An 8,276-nucleotide genomic window follows, 5' to 3' on the forward strand; every position below is an offset into this window, starting at 1 on the left:
CAGGTGCGTGCTCAGACTCCTGGCGGCGCCGGGGGAGGGGACGGTTGTTTAACCGCAGGGGCCGCCAGGGCGCGCAGCGCGGCGCCTGGGTGCGCCCTCGGCGGACCAGACTCCGGCGGCCGCACATCCGGGGCCTGGCGGGCCCCGCACCCCGCCGGCGGGACGGAGGCCGGGGGCACGGGAGCCCGTGCAGCTCGCGGCTCTCTGCGGGCGACTCCCCACGCACGGTAAACCCTGGGAATCTGCACCGACCGGGAACTCTCCCCCTTAGACGCTCTCCTTGGCTCCCCAGTGCCGTCGAGAACCAGAGCTCAAACTTTCTTGCGTCCAAAGCAGGAGACATGAGGACAAAAATGTACATTCCAAAGCCTGCCCCATGGGATGATAATTCTCAGGGCAGGAATTAGACAAAAGTTTAATGGGATGCCAGAAGCAAATTCAGTAATTCTGTAAATTGTTTTCCTCTTCTTTTTTTTTTTTGGAGACAGGTCTCGCTCTGTTGTCCAGGCGTCATCACACTTCATTGCAATCTCCAACTCCTGGATTCAAGTGATCCTCCTGCCTCACCTGCCAGAGTGCTAGGATTACAGGTGTGAGCCACTGCGCCTGGCCTTTTTTTTTTTTTTTTTTTTTTTAAGAGATGGGTCTCCCTTTGTCCCCCAGGCTGGAGTGCAAGGGTGTCATCATAGCTCACTGCAGTCTGAAACTCCTAGACTCAAACAATCCTCTTGCCTCAGCCTCCTGAGTAGCTGGGACTACAGGCTTGTGCCATTACATCTGGCTAATTTTTTGTTCTTCCTTTCTTTTGTTTTGGTAAAGATGTGGTCTTGCTACGTGCCTAGGCTGGGCTCAAGCCATCCTCCCGCCTAGCCTCCCAAAGCGCTGGGATTACAGACGTGGGCCACTGAGCCGGGCCCAGTAAAATATTTCAGTGCGATATTTTAAACATAAAAATTAATGCAAAAATGTCCGTGATGGATGAAATATCAAAATTGCTGTGAGCTAGGCTGATGCCACGGCACTCTAGCCCAGGCAATAGAGTGAGACTCTGTCTCAAAAAAAATAAAAATAAAAACTAGAAGAGGTCATTGTTTTGGACTAAGCTCTTGCCCTAGGCACCAACAGACCAGACTAAAAATCAAAATGGAGTCGTTCTAGGTCACCAAACTTAAACTAAAATTATCTGACCTTCTGAGATGTCTGGAGTGAGCCATAACAGCTAATTTCTCAAATGGGCCAGTTTCAGCCTTCAATGGGCATAATAGTGATGTTCCCTCTGCTTTAATCCTTATGCAGAAAAGAATCCAGAAGTAGCCTGGTGTTAACTAATCACTTATTTTATTGTGTTGTTTTGTCTCCATGTCCCTGGCTTTGAAAGGACTAGTACACTTTTTGTTCTTTGCTTTTGCTTTTCTTCAACCTTTCTCTGTCTGTAAAGCCAAATTCTTCTGCTCAGCTCATTGGACTACCAGGCGCGTGCCATCAAGCTTGGCTGATTTTCCTATTTTTTGTAGAGACGAGGTCTTGCTATGTTGCCCAGGCTGGTCTCTAACTCCTGGCCTCAAGCAGTCCTCTTGACTGGGCCTCCCAAAGTTCTGGGATTACAGGCATGAACCACCGTGCCTAGCCTGATTTTTATTTATTTTGATAAAGTTTAGTACCCACAAGAAGTTCCAAGAATAGTACAGAGTTTTGTGTACCCTTTGTAATAACAACATACATAACCATAATGTTTTGGCAACCAGGAAATGGATGTTGGTACAATACAATCAACTCAAGTGCAGACATCATGTAGATTTCATCCGATCGTACATGCTCTGTGAGCGCTTGCGTGTGTAGCTCTATAAAATTTTATGAGACCTGTAGATTTTTGCAACTCATGGTTTGAAGGTTTTCTGTGATATTGGTGTTGTGTCTGTGTTTCAAAATGAGTCTGTATCAGAAACAAGTTTTAAGGATATTTATAGAAGAAATTGTATAGAATTTGCTTTGAAATAATGGCAAGTCTGTGCAACGTGTGCACCTGTCGTCCCAGCTACTTGGGAGCCCGAGGTGGGAGCCCAGGAGTTCTCGGCTATCAAGCGCGGTGCCAATCGGGTGTCCGCACTAAGCTCAGCATCAGTATCGTGACCTCCAGGGAGCTGGGGATCTCCTGCCTGCCTAAGGAGAGTGAACTGGGCCATGTTGGAAAAGGAGCAGGGGGTAGGACATGCTGGATGTTTTGGTAAGGCAGGTGGCAGGAGGAGGAATGGCAAGGGCAATATATGTAACCCTAACAATATTTGTACTCCCATAAAATGATAAAATAAAAGAAAAAAAAAGAGAGAAGGAGCAGGCGCTGTGCTGATCAGTAGGAGGATGCCATTTGTAAATAGGCACTGCAGTCCAGCCTGGCCAACATAGCCAGACCCCATCTCCCCAATAAATAGAAAAATTAGCCAGGCATGGTGGTGTGCACCTATAGTTCCAGCTACTCGGGAGGCCGAGGCAGGAGGATCACTTGAGCCCAGGGGTTGGAGGCCGCAGTGAGCTGTGATGACGCCACTGCACTCCAGCCTGGGCGACAGAGTGAGACCCTGTCTCAAAAATAAATAAATAAATAAGAAAGGAAGAATGGGAAAGGCGTGGGTGGGGGGAAAACAGATGAAACAACATAGACTGTGAGTTGCTAATTACTTGCTGAAGGTGGGGAACAGGTCGTGGTTGTCAGTTAGCTGACATTCCTGAGCCCTTTCCTAGAAGCTGCCAGATCAAAGGGTTTGCATGTCATCGCTATTCCCATCGACCCCAATTTTCTGATGATGAAATCGAGGCTCAGAGATGGGAAGTACCTGCCCAGACATCGGCCAAACCACAATCATAATCTGGGCCCAATTGTCGCCACAGGCTACGGTCGTAAACTGCTTCAGACTCTTGCACCAGGTAATCAGCAAGAGCCTCTCCAACTTACCCAGCGCCTACTGGATGCCAGACACGGTTTTGGTTCAGGGATCTACAAATGTTTTACAAAGTTCGAGGTAGTAAATATTTTCTGTTTGTAGACTGTACACCGTGTCTGTAGCAATGACTCAACTCTGCCATCTAGGGCAAGAGCAACCACAGACTGTATGTAAACAAAGAGGTGTGGCTGTGTGCTAATAAAACTTTATTTATAAACACTGAAATTTCAATCGTTTATTATCACATGTCACCAGATATTATTCTTTTGCTTTTGTTTGTCCAACGTTTAAGAGAAAGAAAAAGCCATGCTTAGCTAAGGGACTGTATAAAAAAACACGTGTCAGGTTAGATTTGGGCTGAGGGTTATAGTTTGCTACCCCTCGTTAGAGATGCTGAGACCTAGTGGTGACCAAAATGGGCAAAATTCCCTGTTCTCGTGATCTGATGTGCCAGGAGAGGGATGAAAAACGAGCAAAATAAAAAGCTAAATGCAGCCGGGTGTGGTGGCCTGTGACTGGAATCCCAGCACTTTGGGAGGCCAAGGTGGAAAGATCACACGAGGCCAGCAGTTGGAGACCAGCCTGGGCAACACAGCAAGACCCCATCTGTACAACAGATTTAAAAATTACCCAAACATGGCCGGGCACGGTGGCTCACGCCTGTAATCCTAGCACTCTGGGAGGCCGAGGCGGGCGGATTGCTCGAGGTCAGGAGTTCAAAACGAGCCTGAGCAAGAGCGAGACCCCGTCTCTACTATAAATAGAAAGAAATTAATTGGCCAACTAATATATATAGAAAAAATCAGCCGGACATAGTGGCGCATGCCTGTAGTCCCAGCTACTCGGGAGGCTGAGGCAGGAGGATCGCTTGAGCCCAGGAGTTTGACGTTGCTGTGAGCCAGGCTGATGCAACGGCACTCACTCTAGCCTGGGCAACAGAGTGAGACTCTGTCTCAAAAAAAAAAAAAAAAATTACCCAAACATGGTGGTGTGCACCTGTCATTCCAGCTCCTCGGGAGGCTGAGGCAGGAGGATTGCTTGAGCCCAGGAGTTGGAGGCCTCAGTGAGCTGTGATGACAACACTGCACTCTACCTCAAACAACAGAGCAAGACCTTGTCCTGCCCAAAAAAAAAAGAAAGAAAACACTAAATGCAGAAGAAATTCAGACAGTGATGAGAAGTACATAGAACAGTAAAACAGAGAGGGAGGGTGTGGAAAGTCCCAGCACGACCAAATTTATACCTTTACGGCCAGTTTTTCTTGTTTTTTTTTTTTGGAGACAGAGTCTCAGTTCTGTCGCCCAAGCTGGAGTGCAGTGGCGTCATCACAGCTGACAGAAGCCTCCAGCTCCTGGCCTCAAGTGATCCTCCCACCTTGGCCTCCCAGAGTGCTGGGACTACAGGAGTGAGCCACCGCGCCCGGCCTGCAGCCCAGTTTTTAGACAGAATTCCTCAGATCTAAATCAGATCCTTCCCAATTGCAACCAAATTCACAAACCACCTCCGCGGTTATGTAACAGACATGGGGATAGATGGAGAGATGTATATATAGATACAGTTATTTCCTTTTTGTACTTAAAGAAATGGAGTCATTTCCTATCCAAGAATACCTGTGAAATTGTGAATTTGATGGTAGCTGCATATTGAAAGCACCTTCCATTTATTAATAAATACAGCATGTATGTATTTATATGGATATATTCCAGTACAGAGCAGTGTATTATCACAATAGATGACGTTTTCTGCTTCTAAAAGAGATGTTAGAAACAAGCCTAGGCCGGGCGCGGTGGCTCACGCCTGTAATCCCAGCCCTCTGGGAGGCTGAAGTGGGTGGATTGCTCGAGGTCAGCAGTTCGAAACCAGCCTGGGCAAGAGTGAGACGCCGTCTCTACTAAAAATAGGAAAAAAAGAAAGAGGCCAGGTGCGGTGGCTCACGCCTGTAATCCTAGCACCCTGGGAAGCCGAGGCAGGTGGATCGCTCAAGGTCAGGAGTTCGAGACTAGCCCGAGCAAGAGTGAGACCTCGTCTCTACTAAAAAAATAGAAACGAATTGACCAACTAAAAATACATATATGCAAAAAAAAAAAAAATTAGCCAGGCATGGTGGCACATGCCTGTAGTCCCAGCTACTCGGGAGGCTGACACAGGAGGATCGCTTGAGCCCAGGAGTTTGAGGTTGCTGTGAGCTAGGCTGACGCCACGGACCTCACTCTAGCCTGGGCAAGAAAGTGAGATTCTGTCTCAAAAAAAAACAAAAAAAAGGAAAAGAAAAAGAAAGAAAGGGCATCCACATTGCAAAGGAAAAAGGGAAGTTCTCTCTCTTTACAGATGATATGATCACACAGGCAGAAAACCCCAAATGATCCACAGTAAAACTGTTAGAGGAGATGAACTCAGCAGCAAAGTTGCAGCATGCAAAATCAAGACCCCAAATCAGCTGTATGTCTGCGTGTTCCCAGCGATCAAGCCCACAAGAGAATAACAGAATTCCAGCCAGGCAAAGCCGCGCGTGCCTGGAGCCCCACTGCGCAGGGAGCTCAGGCCAGAGGTTGCTGGAGCCCAGGAGTTTGCGTAGCCACTGCACTCTGGCCCAGGCACCATAGCAAGATGCCACCTCGTTTTCTAAAATTGTGGTAAATTCTACATAACATAAAATGTACCATCTTAGGCATTTTCAAGCGCACAGCTCAGCGGCACTGAGCACATTCCCAGTGCTGTGCAGCCGTCACCGCCCTCCGTCTCCAGAACTTTCTCACCTTCCCAAACTGACGCGCTGTCCCCAAGAAACACTCACTCCCCACCCCCTCCCCAGCCACACCCCCCCCCACTCACCACCTTACTTCCTGTCTCTGTGGATCTGATGGCTCTAGGGACCTCCAGGGAGTGGGGTCACACAGGATGTGTCCTTCTGTGTCTGTCTTTTGATTCTTTGGTTGTTTGATTTGAGACAGGGTCTTGCTCTGTTGTCCAGGCTGGAGTGCAGTGGCATCATCACAGCTCACTGTGGCCGTGGACTCCTGGGCTCAACTGATCGTCCTGCCTCAGCCTCCTGAGTAGCTGGGACTACAGGCGTGCGCCACCATGCCCGGCTAATTTTTCTATTTTTAGTAGAGACAGAATCTCGCTCTTGCTCAGGCTGGTCTCGAACTCCTGAGGTGAAGCGATCCTCCCACCTCAGCCTCCCAGAGTGCTAGGATTACAGGCGTGAGCCACCACGCCCGGCCTATTGCATGACATCAAAAGGGTCATATTTTTTTTTTTTTGAGACAGAGTCTCACTCTGTTGCCCAGGCTAGAGTGAGTGCCGTGGCATCAGCCTCGCTCACAGCAACCTCAAACTCCTGGGCTCAAGCGATCCTCCTGCCTCAGCCTCCCGAGTAGCTGGGACTACAGGCACGCGCCACCATGCCCGGCTCATTTTTTCTATGTATATTAGTTGGCCAATTGATTTCTTTTTTATTTATAGTAGAGACGGGGGTCTCGCTCTTGCTCAGGCTGGTTTCGAACTCCTGACCTGGAGCAATCCACCCGCCTCGGCCTCCCAGAGTGCTAGGATTACAGGCGTGAGCCACCGCGCCCGGCCAGGTCATATTTTTTTTACCTTGGGAGCACAGATTCAAGTTGCCCCGAGTATACACTCCAAATAAGTTCTACAGACATTGCAAAACGTCTACCCAAGTGGATCCTCTAGGTAAAAGGAAAAAAAAGTTGCAAAACGTCATGTGTCAGGCCGGGCGCAGTGGCTCACGCCTGTAATCCTAGCACTCTGGGAGGCCCAGGCGGGAGGATCGCTCGAGGTCAGGAGTTCTAGACCAGCCTGAGCAAGAGCGAGATACCCGTCTCTACTAAAAATAGAATAAATTAATTGGCCAGCTAAAAACGTATAGAAAAAATTAGCCGGGCATGGTGGCGCATGCCTGTAGTCCCAGCTACTAGGGAGGCTGAGGCAGGAGGATCGCTTGAGCCCAGGAGTTTGAGGTTGCTGTGAGCTAGGCTGATGCCACGGTACTCTAGCCCTGGCAAGAGAGTGCGACTCTGTCTCAAAAAAAAAAGAAAAAAAAAGTCGTGTCTAATTCATCATTCTAACGCCACTGAATGTCAGTTTCATTTATTTATTAACTGGAATTTTTCTGCAAAAGAAAAAAAAAACTTTTCCTTGTCAACTGGAGGTACTTTACTGGAAAACTGTTTGTAGGGCAGAGGCTGGAGGAACGCTAGAAGTCTGCTTTGAAAGATAAGAGTGGCTGCCCTTGTCACCTCCACAGCTCACCAGGGTGGGTTCCTTTCTTTTTCCTCTCTTCTGGGCAGCAGAAGAATCCTTTCTTTTTTCCATTGTTCTTTCTCCTTTTTTAAGTTATTATTACAGGCTGGCAGGGTGGTAATGGTAAATCTAGTACTTTGGGAGGCCCAGGCAGGAGGATCACTTGAGGCCAGGAGTTCGAGACCAACGTGGGCAACATAATGAGATCTCATCAAACTACAAAAAAAAAAAAAAAAAAAAAAAAAATTAGCCGGGCATGGTGGCGCATGCCTGTAGTCCAAGCTACTTGGGAGGCTGAGGCAGGAGGATCGCTTGAGCCCAGGAATTCAAGGCACGTACAGTGAGCTATCATGATGCCACTGTATCGCAGGGAGACCGTGTTAAAAAAAAAAAATTGGCCGGGCGCGGTGGCTCACGCCTGTAATCCTAGCACTCTGGGAGGCCGAGGCAGGCGGATTGCTCGAGGTCAGGAGTTCGAAACCAGCCTGAGCAAGAGCAAGACCCCGTCTCTACTATAAATAGAAAGAAATTAATTGGCCAACTAATATATATATATATAATTAGCCAGGCCTGGCGGCGCATGCCTGTAGTCCCAGCTACTCGGGAGGCTGAGGCAGGAGGATCGCTTGAGCCCAGGAGTTTGAGGTTGCTGTGAGCTAGGCTGACGCCACGGCACTCACTCTAGCCTGTGCAACAAAGCAAGACTCTGTCTCGAAAAAAAAAAAAAAAAAAAATTACATTGGAACTAGATAGAGGTGATGGTGGCACAATCTCCGGAATATCCTAAACGCCACTGAATTGTCTAAATGGTCAGTGGTTAATTTTGTGTTATGTGAATTTTACCTACATGGTTTCTGGATGGGGGTAGGGCCCGGGCATGAACAGGCGCGCGCATTAGGAAGTTAGGGGCTGACAGGTCTGTGCGCTGCCCTGAAGCCAGGCTCGGGGAAGGAAACCTGGGCTAATCAAAGGTAGGAAGGAATCCTGTGGCAGGGTGGCCTTGAAGAGTGCAGGTATGGGCTTGGGGGGAAGAACAAAGACCACGTGCTCAGCTAGCTGCAGGAGCCACCCGTTGGC

The sequence above is a fragment of the Microcebus murinus genome, chromosome 27, assembly GCF_040939455.1.
Source record: "Microcebus murinus isolate Inina chromosome 27, M.murinus_Inina_mat1.0, whole genome shotgun sequence".
Taxonomy (NCBI): domain Eukaryota; kingdom Metazoa; phylum Chordata; class Mammalia; order Primates; family Cheirogaleidae; genus Microcebus; species Microcebus murinus.